This window comes from Muntiacus reevesi, chromosome 2 (genome assembly GCF_963930625.1).
Source record: "Muntiacus reevesi chromosome 2, mMunRee1.1, whole genome shotgun sequence".
Taxonomy (NCBI): Eukaryota; Metazoa; Chordata; class Mammalia; order Artiodactyla; family Cervidae; genus Muntiacus; species Muntiacus reevesi.
In genome coordinates this window covers 4,806,385-4,815,468 of record NC_089250.1, presented here as the reverse complement: position 1 = coordinate 4,815,468, position 9,084 = coordinate 4,806,385, and the positions used below count along the sequence as shown (strand labels likewise).

At 43.9% G+C, this 9,084-nt stretch overlaps 1 non-coding gene across 1 annotated transcript; it reads right to left on the bottom strand.

The window, feature by feature from the left end:
• Window positions 1-387: 387 nt before the first annotated feature.
• Window positions 388-494, bottom strand: LOC136162036 (U6 spliceosomal RNA). Its single transcript, XR_010661888.1, has one exon. It is a non-coding gene; the product is annotated as a U6 spliceosomal RNA (small nuclear RNA).
• Between the last annotated feature and the right edge of the window lie 8,590 nt (window positions 495-9,084).

The following is a 9,084-nucleotide window of genomic DNA, read 5'->3' as shown; positions in this document are numbered from 1 at the left end:
TCTTTAAAGACATTCAAACATTCAAATAACTAAGTTCTTACTTCTGCCAGTTTTTTTTTAAAAAGAGGAAATGTGATATTTAAAATAGTATGCTAAAATATCACCTATTTCCTAAGTTTTATCCCAATTTATGGTAAATTTTTTTTTCATTTATTTTTATTAGTTGGAGGCTAATTACTTTACAATATTGTAGTGGGTGTTGTCATACATTGACATGAATCAGCCATGGATTTACATGTATTCCTCATCCCGATCCCCCCTCCCACCTCCCTCTCTACCCAATCCCTCTGAGTCTTCCCAGTGCACCAGACCCGAGCATTTGTCTCATGCATCCAACCTGGGCTGGTGATCTGTTTCACTATAGATAATATACATGTTTCGATGCTGAAAAATATGGAACACTTCACGAATTTGCATGTCATCCTTGCACAGGGGCCATGCTAATCTTCTCTGTATCGTTCCAATTTTAGTATATGTGCTGCCAAAGCGAGCATGAGAAATTATTTTTGAAAATAACTTGATGGGTGATGAAATCTTGATGATGACACCATGAGGAACGTACCTAAAATAAACAAAGTTAGGTTTGATTAGGCAGTGCAGCAAAGAAAAGAGAAAGCCTGGGAACATTACAGTAAGTGGGGGTTGGGGAGAGGGCTTTTGATAGGATTGGGCTTAGGATAAATCTAAGGAGAAATTTGGTAAGTGGAGGCTGATTCTAGATTAAATATTGCCAAGAAATTAAGATAAATTTTGTCCAGAAGCAAAAGGACCAAAGTGAGGCTAGGGTTGTCATTGGTAAGGGGAACAGTCACACAATGTAAGTCAACAGAGGAGACATGGACTGACGTGATGTCAGTAACGACATCAGCGTTACTGATGCTCTGCTGGGGACGTGGTGTCTTGGCTGCAGTGGGGCCGCAGTAGGAAGAATGTGAAAAATTCACTGGGCTTGGAATTAAAAGATGGGGTTAAAGGCCTCGCATCTTATGGGTGTGGGAATTTGTTCAGTTTTCATAACCTTTCTGAACTTTGGTTTCCTGAAACTATAAAATGGTTTTGGTAATCCATAGTTGAAATGATTGGTGCAAAGAGAAAATGGAAGTATGTACATAAATGAGTGTGGTAAACAAGCCAAAAATTCAGATTCCTTTCAGCTATTCTGGACAGAAGGCCCAAGCTGCTGGAAGGCCCTGAGCCTTGAGTGGAGGTGGAGAGGTTTGGGAGGACACACAGTCTGGGCTGGTAGGAGATTCTCTGGCGGTAGAGGGCCAACTTCAGATGCAGAATGGCCCTGAGGCTGTGCACAGCTGGAAAGGCAGGAGCCTGCCTAATGCTTCTGAGATCAGGTTCTCCCAGAAGCAGATCCTGAGCCAAACATTCCTGTAAAAGTGATTTATCAAGAAAAGGCTCCCTGGAGAGGCCTGGAAGGGCTGGGAAGCAGGAAGGGAGAGAGGAAACCAAGCACGGGTGTGATCACAAGTGAAACCCCAGCGGCAGCCGGACCCCAGAGACAGGCTCTGGAGCAGGAATGGCCCCTCATGGCCAAGAGACTGGGTTTCCGTGCCTCTGCGCCCGTCAGCCGTCAGCTTGGGCTCCTTTGTGAAGCAGGGTCTGGGCAGCCTTGACGCCCACGTGGCTGGAAGTGGCCAAGATCTGCACAGCGCGTAGAGCTGGGCAACGGTGCGCAGTGCTGGGAAGCGTCACAGGAGAGCGGCTGGAAGCGACCCCCGCAGTGCCTACCTGGGCTGTGGGAACATCTCCAAAGAGCCTTTCCTGGGCATATTCACGGATGTCTTCTCAGGACCCTCGGTATCGTTGGGACATCCTTGCTCGCCCAGAGAATCAGCTCGTTCTCCGTAATCCGCCACTTCCTGGTGCGTCGCACTAATGGAGAAGCTAACATCTCAAGTGAAATCTGTCAGAAAAATCTTTAAAAGATGTTGTTCTATCCGGAGTGTGACGAGGGTGACCCGACGCGGGGAGCCACATGAGGAGTAATGAGCCAAGATGAGCTGGGGCAGATTCATTCCGCAGAACAGGGCTCAAGGACTGAGCTAATATTGTTACTGACCGTAAATGTTGTTAGTTAGATGTGGAGAGGATGTTAGTGCCACCAAGCATTACAATCAAATCTCAATAATGACCAGCGAAGCAGGCTAATAAATTGTAGATTACGTGCGCCATGCATATTCATTCCTTCAGAATCCTCAGCTTCCTAGCTGTAGATTTCAAAGACTTCTGATGCAAGCACTGGGCTTAAAGCCACAGGGGCGGGGGGCGGAGGGGGGGGGACCCAAAATCTGGCGATTCTGTTAGAATTCTCTGAATCTTCAGCTATTGCATTGCCTTCCTTCCTTTCCACTAGTGAAAATGGAGAAATAGAGTAGAGATGCAGGTTTGCTACCAGGTGGGAAACTCCTGAGTGCTAAAATCGCATCCATTTTTGGATCAGGAGGAACCAGGAAACCAGAGCAGGTTTGCATACCAATGGCAACGCAGTGTGTAATAACAGGCCTCCCAATCTCGTTTCTCTGGCTTTGGGGCTTGCCAGGCACATTTTGGAAAAATAAAAAGTCCTTGTCATCAAGAAAGAGGATGCCATGTGTTAAAAATAAATCTGCTGTCACCAAAAATCCATCCAAGAAAATCAAAGGAAAACCCTTCAGGAGAAATATCATTGCACCAACAAGTTTCACATTCTGAAGATCTCCTGGGAACCAGTTTCTTTAGAACTGACACATAATTTCAGAATATTTTGTTTCTTAAAAAACAATTCATTTTGGTGGACGTCTCTCCTTACCTCAGGGTTTAAGAGATGGAATTAACAGTATTTCCTATAGCTGCTTATTCCTCACTGTCCTCTCTTTACCCAAGAAGCTGCTGCCCCCTGGAGTCACCCAAAGGAATATCCGTGGATTCCTGCTCTCCATCCAAACTCAGCTACTCCCAGGTCAAGTAAATGTGCTCAAAAAGAATAACTCACCAGGCTTGTCTTTGGTCAAAAGTAGAGCCTTCATATAAATAATGCTCTTACAATTCATCTGTTCCCACTCACCTTCTTATAGATGAGAGAATTCTAGAGGACTTTGGCCTCTTTCTCGTGTTTGAGTGACAGTAGCCACTGCCGATGGACAACGGCATGGCAGGCATTGTGACTTTTGACAGTAAGAGCCTGCAGCCTAAGCCAGAGCACATGGCTTCTAGCATTGGCCCCTCCAGCCATCAGGGGTATAGATTATGAAAAGAGTAGGTTGGAGGTCTCTTTTGTTTCCATAGCAGCAGTGTCACATGGAATCTAGCACAGGCGAGGCGATCACCCTCCTTGGTGAAAATTCTCCTGGAATGTCTGTGTTTTCTCCAAAGTGAAGGCTAACCAGCTCAGGCTCACCTTGGCTCTCCCCAGCCCCATGGGTTCCTCGGCCATCTGAACTCTTGTCTCAGGAGGGCCAGGCCCTGGCCTCTGCTCCTCAGCCCTCCATGTTTTCCAAGACTTCTTGGCAGAGAGAGCTCTGGGGCTCACGAGGGAATTACTGGTAGGGAAGGGATCTTGCTTGACTATCCCAGGAGTCATGGGCTGTGGGAACAAGAGGAAAAGGAAAGAAAAGCCCCGCTTACTAACCTGATAGGTCTCCATTACGTCTTGCTTCTTCACTCTGAAAGTCACTAGTTCAACGTGGAAGCATAACTATTAAATATTTGGATGAGTAATTTATGCCTTAGTATTTTAGAATTTTGTGAGAATCTCTTCTGCTACTAAATATTGGATGCACATCTTCGTGGAAATTAAATATTTCACCTTCCATCTTCCCTCCCTCTCTCCTTCTTACTTCCTAACCCCTTTCCCTCCCTCCTTCCCCTCTCCTTCCCTCCCTCCCTCTTCCTGCCTTCCTTCTTTCCTACCTCCTATCTTTCTTTCTTCCTTCATACTGCAGGGTTCATTAGACTCCTAACTCTGTCTGGGCCAGAGCAGACGTGTTGGCAGCAATGTGCTCTGGGAAGATGGCACGGTTTCCACTCACCAAGTAGCGCTATCTCAACCTACCTACTGACCCAGAGACCGACCTGTGAGGTGGAAGACACTGAAAAAGAGCAAAGTGAAAGCAGAGGCTGTAAGTCACTAGAGGGAAAATACCTAGGTCCCTCTTTCTTACAAGAATTCTGAAAGTGAACTGACTCTGCAGTTTAAATTTGCTGTGTTTTAGACCTTTTTGAATATCTCTCACTAAAGCTTAATGTGGTAGGGAAGATAATTGCAACTTAAAAAATTAAAAGCTTTCATGCTCTCATTTTGCAAATATTTGATAGGTTTTCTTACTTGATTGTCACAACAGTAATTCTCAACGTTGACTCCTTTCTTATCAAGTCATCAGCACGTCCCCTAGAAGAAGGAAAACTGATTGATCTAAATATCTGAGTGATTTGAGCCAGGAAAATAGAGCAAAAAAAAAAAAAAAAAAAAGTCAAATGGTATCTCACATATATTTATAAAAAAATATAGTCCATCTGCCAGTGACTACTGCTGACTTTTGGGGACACATTTTCAGGAGGAGGAAACAGGGAAGAAGGGGTAGAAAGAAAAGGCTGGTTGTGGTTCAGGATTTATATAGAAGAATTTTGTTAATTTAAGAACAAACATAAATAATGGATGCTTGAAAGGGACACTGAGGAAATGGGAAGTTGTAAATAGGCTTGGAAAATTTTTCCTATGTCCATTATGGAAGAGTCTCGAAATTGATCTATTGACCAATATGCTATTTTAATTGTCATTCATTTAGTTTTATTCTATGCCATGCTAATATTGGATACTGGAGATAGTAATGAAAACAACACATGTAACCAGTGCCTTTATGGAGTTTATCACCTATTGTTTATTCAGGATGTACTATTCACCCAGCCCAACCCATGTTTATTGTGCAACTATTTTATGGAAGGTCGTGTGCACAGGTTTTACAAAAGTGAGCAAGATAAAGAACTATTGTGAAGCAGTTTATAGTCTAAGTCAGTAAAAAAGACAAATGTTTAATTCGATTCTTAAATGTATGCAGTAGCTTTGCTTGTGATATCTCAAAGAATCCTAAGGAAAATTTTGTGAAAAGTTTACATAAGGATTATTACCTTTTCATTATTATTATTTCTTAATAATTGAGGAATAAAAATGAGGCCAAATTGATTTAAGTGATTTGCTCAAATGCACAACCAAGGAATGGGAAAGGGTCTGGGCTGTGGCTTTGATTTCTTGTTTGTTTGTTTTAAATTAGGTAATCTACTTTCAGCTGCATTCAAATACAAAAGAAACAGACTCTCCCCCGCCCTCGTTTTTTAAGGTTTAAGGCTGTTAAAACTTATCCATTGGTTCAGAAAAAAAATTCTCATTTGCTGTGAGTAAGATAAAGATTCATGAAAAAGAGGCTGGGGTTCAAGGTCAGGCAGTTTGCACAGAAGCATATGATATTTCTAAGTGTTTATAAAATGTGTAGTTATAGTGGTGTCTGTGTGTCTTAGTGGAAAATGTTGGGTTTTGGAGTCAGACAATTTGAATTTAAATCCTGATCTTGAATTCACTAGTTGAAAGATTTCAAGCTAGTCATTTGACCTGTATTCCAATTATTCATTCTCATAGGTCATGGTGAGGGTTAAATGTGACACTATACATAAAGCATCTATTAGTAAACAGTAGTATATGTAATCCTTACTTTGAAAATGAACTTTTTTTTTAAAGGGAACATGGAAAGTTGGGGGAGGTATTTTTTTCTCTGCCTGTCTGTAACAGTCAGATACACAGAGTTTGGTTGAGTAACTAGAGACTGGAGCCTAGTTAAGTTTTGGCATAAAAGAACGAGTACAACAGTCTACCCCATATGAGGTTGGTGCCCACATACTTCTCCTAAACCATATTTAACAACCAAAGACAATAACAGAGACCTGTGCGCCTAGCGGCTCAGCTGTGTCTGACTCTTTGTGGCCCCATAGACTGTAGCCAGCCAGGCTCCTCGGTCTGTGGAACTTTCCAGGTAAGAATACTAGAGTGGGTTGCCATTTTCTACTCCAGCGGACCTTCCTGACCCAGGGATTGAACTCACATCTCCTGTGTCTCCTGCATTGGCAGGCGGATTCTTTACCACTGAGCCAGCTGGGAAGCATTAACAGAGACATACTTCCAAGTAAACGGATATAACTATCCTGTGTACACCTGAACGTGCTCTAATCTTTCCCCAGAAGACAATCCAAAGTCCTGGGTGGTGTTCAGTCTTTTGCTTGATGTCCTGTAAGTTAAATATACTGGTGCAAATTTAACTTTTCTTTTTTCTTCTGGCTGCACTGGGTTTTCGCTATGGCCCATGGGCTTCTCTTGCTGTGGAGTGTCGTCTTTAGAGCAAGCAGGCTCAGTAGTTGCCGCATGTGGACTTAGTCACCCTGTGGCATGAGGGATCTTAATTCCCTGGCCAGGTATTGAACCCATGTTCCCTGCATTGGAAGGCAGATTCTTAATCACTGGACCACCAGGGAAGTCCCCAAAGTTAGCTATTATTAATGCATCTTATTTCATAAGATAAGGGGATAAAAGAAGAACAGACCTGTTTGAACACACACATAAACATGTGCATAACAAAAAGGCATAGTTGTTAAAATCTTAATTTCTACAGTTGGCCACATGGTTTTAGCCACAAAACTATAGTAGCTTCTTCCATTACCCGTTCCATAGTCCCTCTGCCCTCAGCGTGCACCTTGTGTGTCCTCAGTCACTTCAGTCATGTCCGACTCTTCATGACCCCCTGGGCTATAGCAGGTTCCTCTGTCCATGGGATTCTCCAGGCAACAATCCTGGAGTGGGTAGCCATGCTTTTCTCCAGGGCATCCTCCCCACCCAGGGATCAAACCTGCGTCTCCTACAGCTCCTCCACTGCAGGCAGTCTTCTTACCAGCGGCTGAGCTACCCAGGAAGCCCTCAGGCACCTCAGTCAGTCATGACTCTTTGCCTGGTGGGCTGACTCAAACCATCATTCCTGCATTCCTGAAGGGTCCGGACCATTAGCAGTCCTGCTTTCACTGGACTGTTGTAGTTTTCCATTGACTTGAATCACGGGGCATAGTAGCTCCAAAAGAGGCAACTTAAGGGACCTCCTATATTCCACATATTCTCCTTTTCACTTCCAAGTACAGGTTTGATGACCCTGGGCCCAGGGCTGCACTTCATCTGCTGTGAAATGAGCTCCTGACTGCCTGGAAGACACGCTCTGCAGTACCATCACAGTGAATAAGGCGTTCTGCACGTCCAGTTTTGGCAGAAGTGTTGTGTGCAGGAAAAGCAAATCCTTATCTGGCAGAAGTGTCTATTGCAGTAAAATGTACAAATTTTTGGCAGTGAAGTGAAGTCATTCTTCAAGGAGACAGGTCCTCCTCTTCACTCAAGCAGCTCTAAGTCTTTAAATGGACTCGAATCTTGGAATTGATTGAGGAGACATGAATCTCTGCTTTTGGTGATTTAAGTTAGACTGCTGTTCACTTGACCTAAAACCCTTCCACTTATACAAATCGAGTAAGAATTTGATAGACTGCCTACTATTTCTTTTCCAGGGATACCATAATCAATTAGCTGCCATCAGAGGCGGCAGATGTCAGATTACTCTGGTCACTGCCCTGATTCCGCTGTCCACCATGGTAACCATGCCCACTTGGGTTTGGCAACTGCGTCATGCCACTTGGACCCTGCCACCCTGGGATCTAATCCCAATTTCACTGAGGGACCAGAGTTTGGTGGCAGGCGGCAGCTCCCAAGGTAATTTCTGACCTTCAGAGAAGAGCAATCACAGAGCTCTTCAAGGGGGCTGGGGTTGCCCTCACAAATTTATTTCTCTCACCTGGTGAAAGGACTGTCCCAAAGCAGATGAGCACGTCTAAATGACGAATCTGTTCTAACATGCGCATTTCCCTAGGACTTTGTATACCGTCCTCTATGGTATACAAAGGCAGTCCTGGCATTTCAACTTCGTTTAATATACTGCCTTTTGGTCCTTATTTTAGCAAACCAGCCAACAAACTGGCAGAGTTTTCCTAACCCCTTAGCTGCAACGTTATATGCAGAAACTCTGCTTGGTGGGCCTGTGTCAGTAAATATGGCCCTTAATATCCAATCTTTAAAAGACACACTCTCATTTTACCTATTTATTTATTCTTTCTTTGTCTGTCCTGGTTTTCTGTTGCTGCATGCAAGCTTTCTCTAGTTGCAGCGAGCAGGGGCTACTGTCTGTGGTGCACGGGCTTCTCGTTCTGGTGACTTCTCTGGCTGCAGAGAACAGGCTCTGGGCTGTGGGCTCAGTGGTGTGGCAAACAGCCTTGGTTGCCCTGCGGCATGTGGAATCTTCTAGGACCAGCGATGGAACCCTTGTCAGTTGCGCTGGCAGGTAGATTCCTAACCACTGGATGACCAGGGAAGTCCCTTGATTCTGATACATATTACCCAAATGTCTGTATCAATTGGAAAATCATGCTGTTTGGGGGTTTGTAGTGTACTTAATTGCAAGTCACACTTTGCATCTCATTCTCTGGAGCCAGTTGGAAACGGAGTCTAATTACAAGTCTAGAAGCAAACACGAATGGTGGGTATCGTTCCTCAGAGGAATCAAGAGTGTCTTTCAAGGCAACTACCTCAGGAGGGGACATGACCGTTTCTTCAGGCAAAGCAAGTGTAACCTCCTCAAACAGAAGTAGAATGGCTTCTTCCACTGCCAAGGAAGATTCCATAGAATTTAGGAGTTCAAGGACCCAGGTTCACTAGGATCTTCTGTATGTCCCAGTGCCAGTTTTCAGGATCTCTGTCCTTCTTAATCAATGACCTCACCTTAGCAGAGGACATCCTTAAAACTGGGAATTCAATCTGCATGATAATGCAGGATGAGTCTGTGGATTTGGTTTTTAGAAATCTCAGCACTACAGGCAGAGAGGAGTTAAAGGTTTCTTTAAGGGGAAGTATAGAAACTTCCAAATCGTTTGCCTTTCTCTATTTTCTCCAGTACAGTTAGGAGTAGCCAGCCAAATCCATTATATTCTTTAGGTTGATTTGACCAAAATGTTATACAATATCAA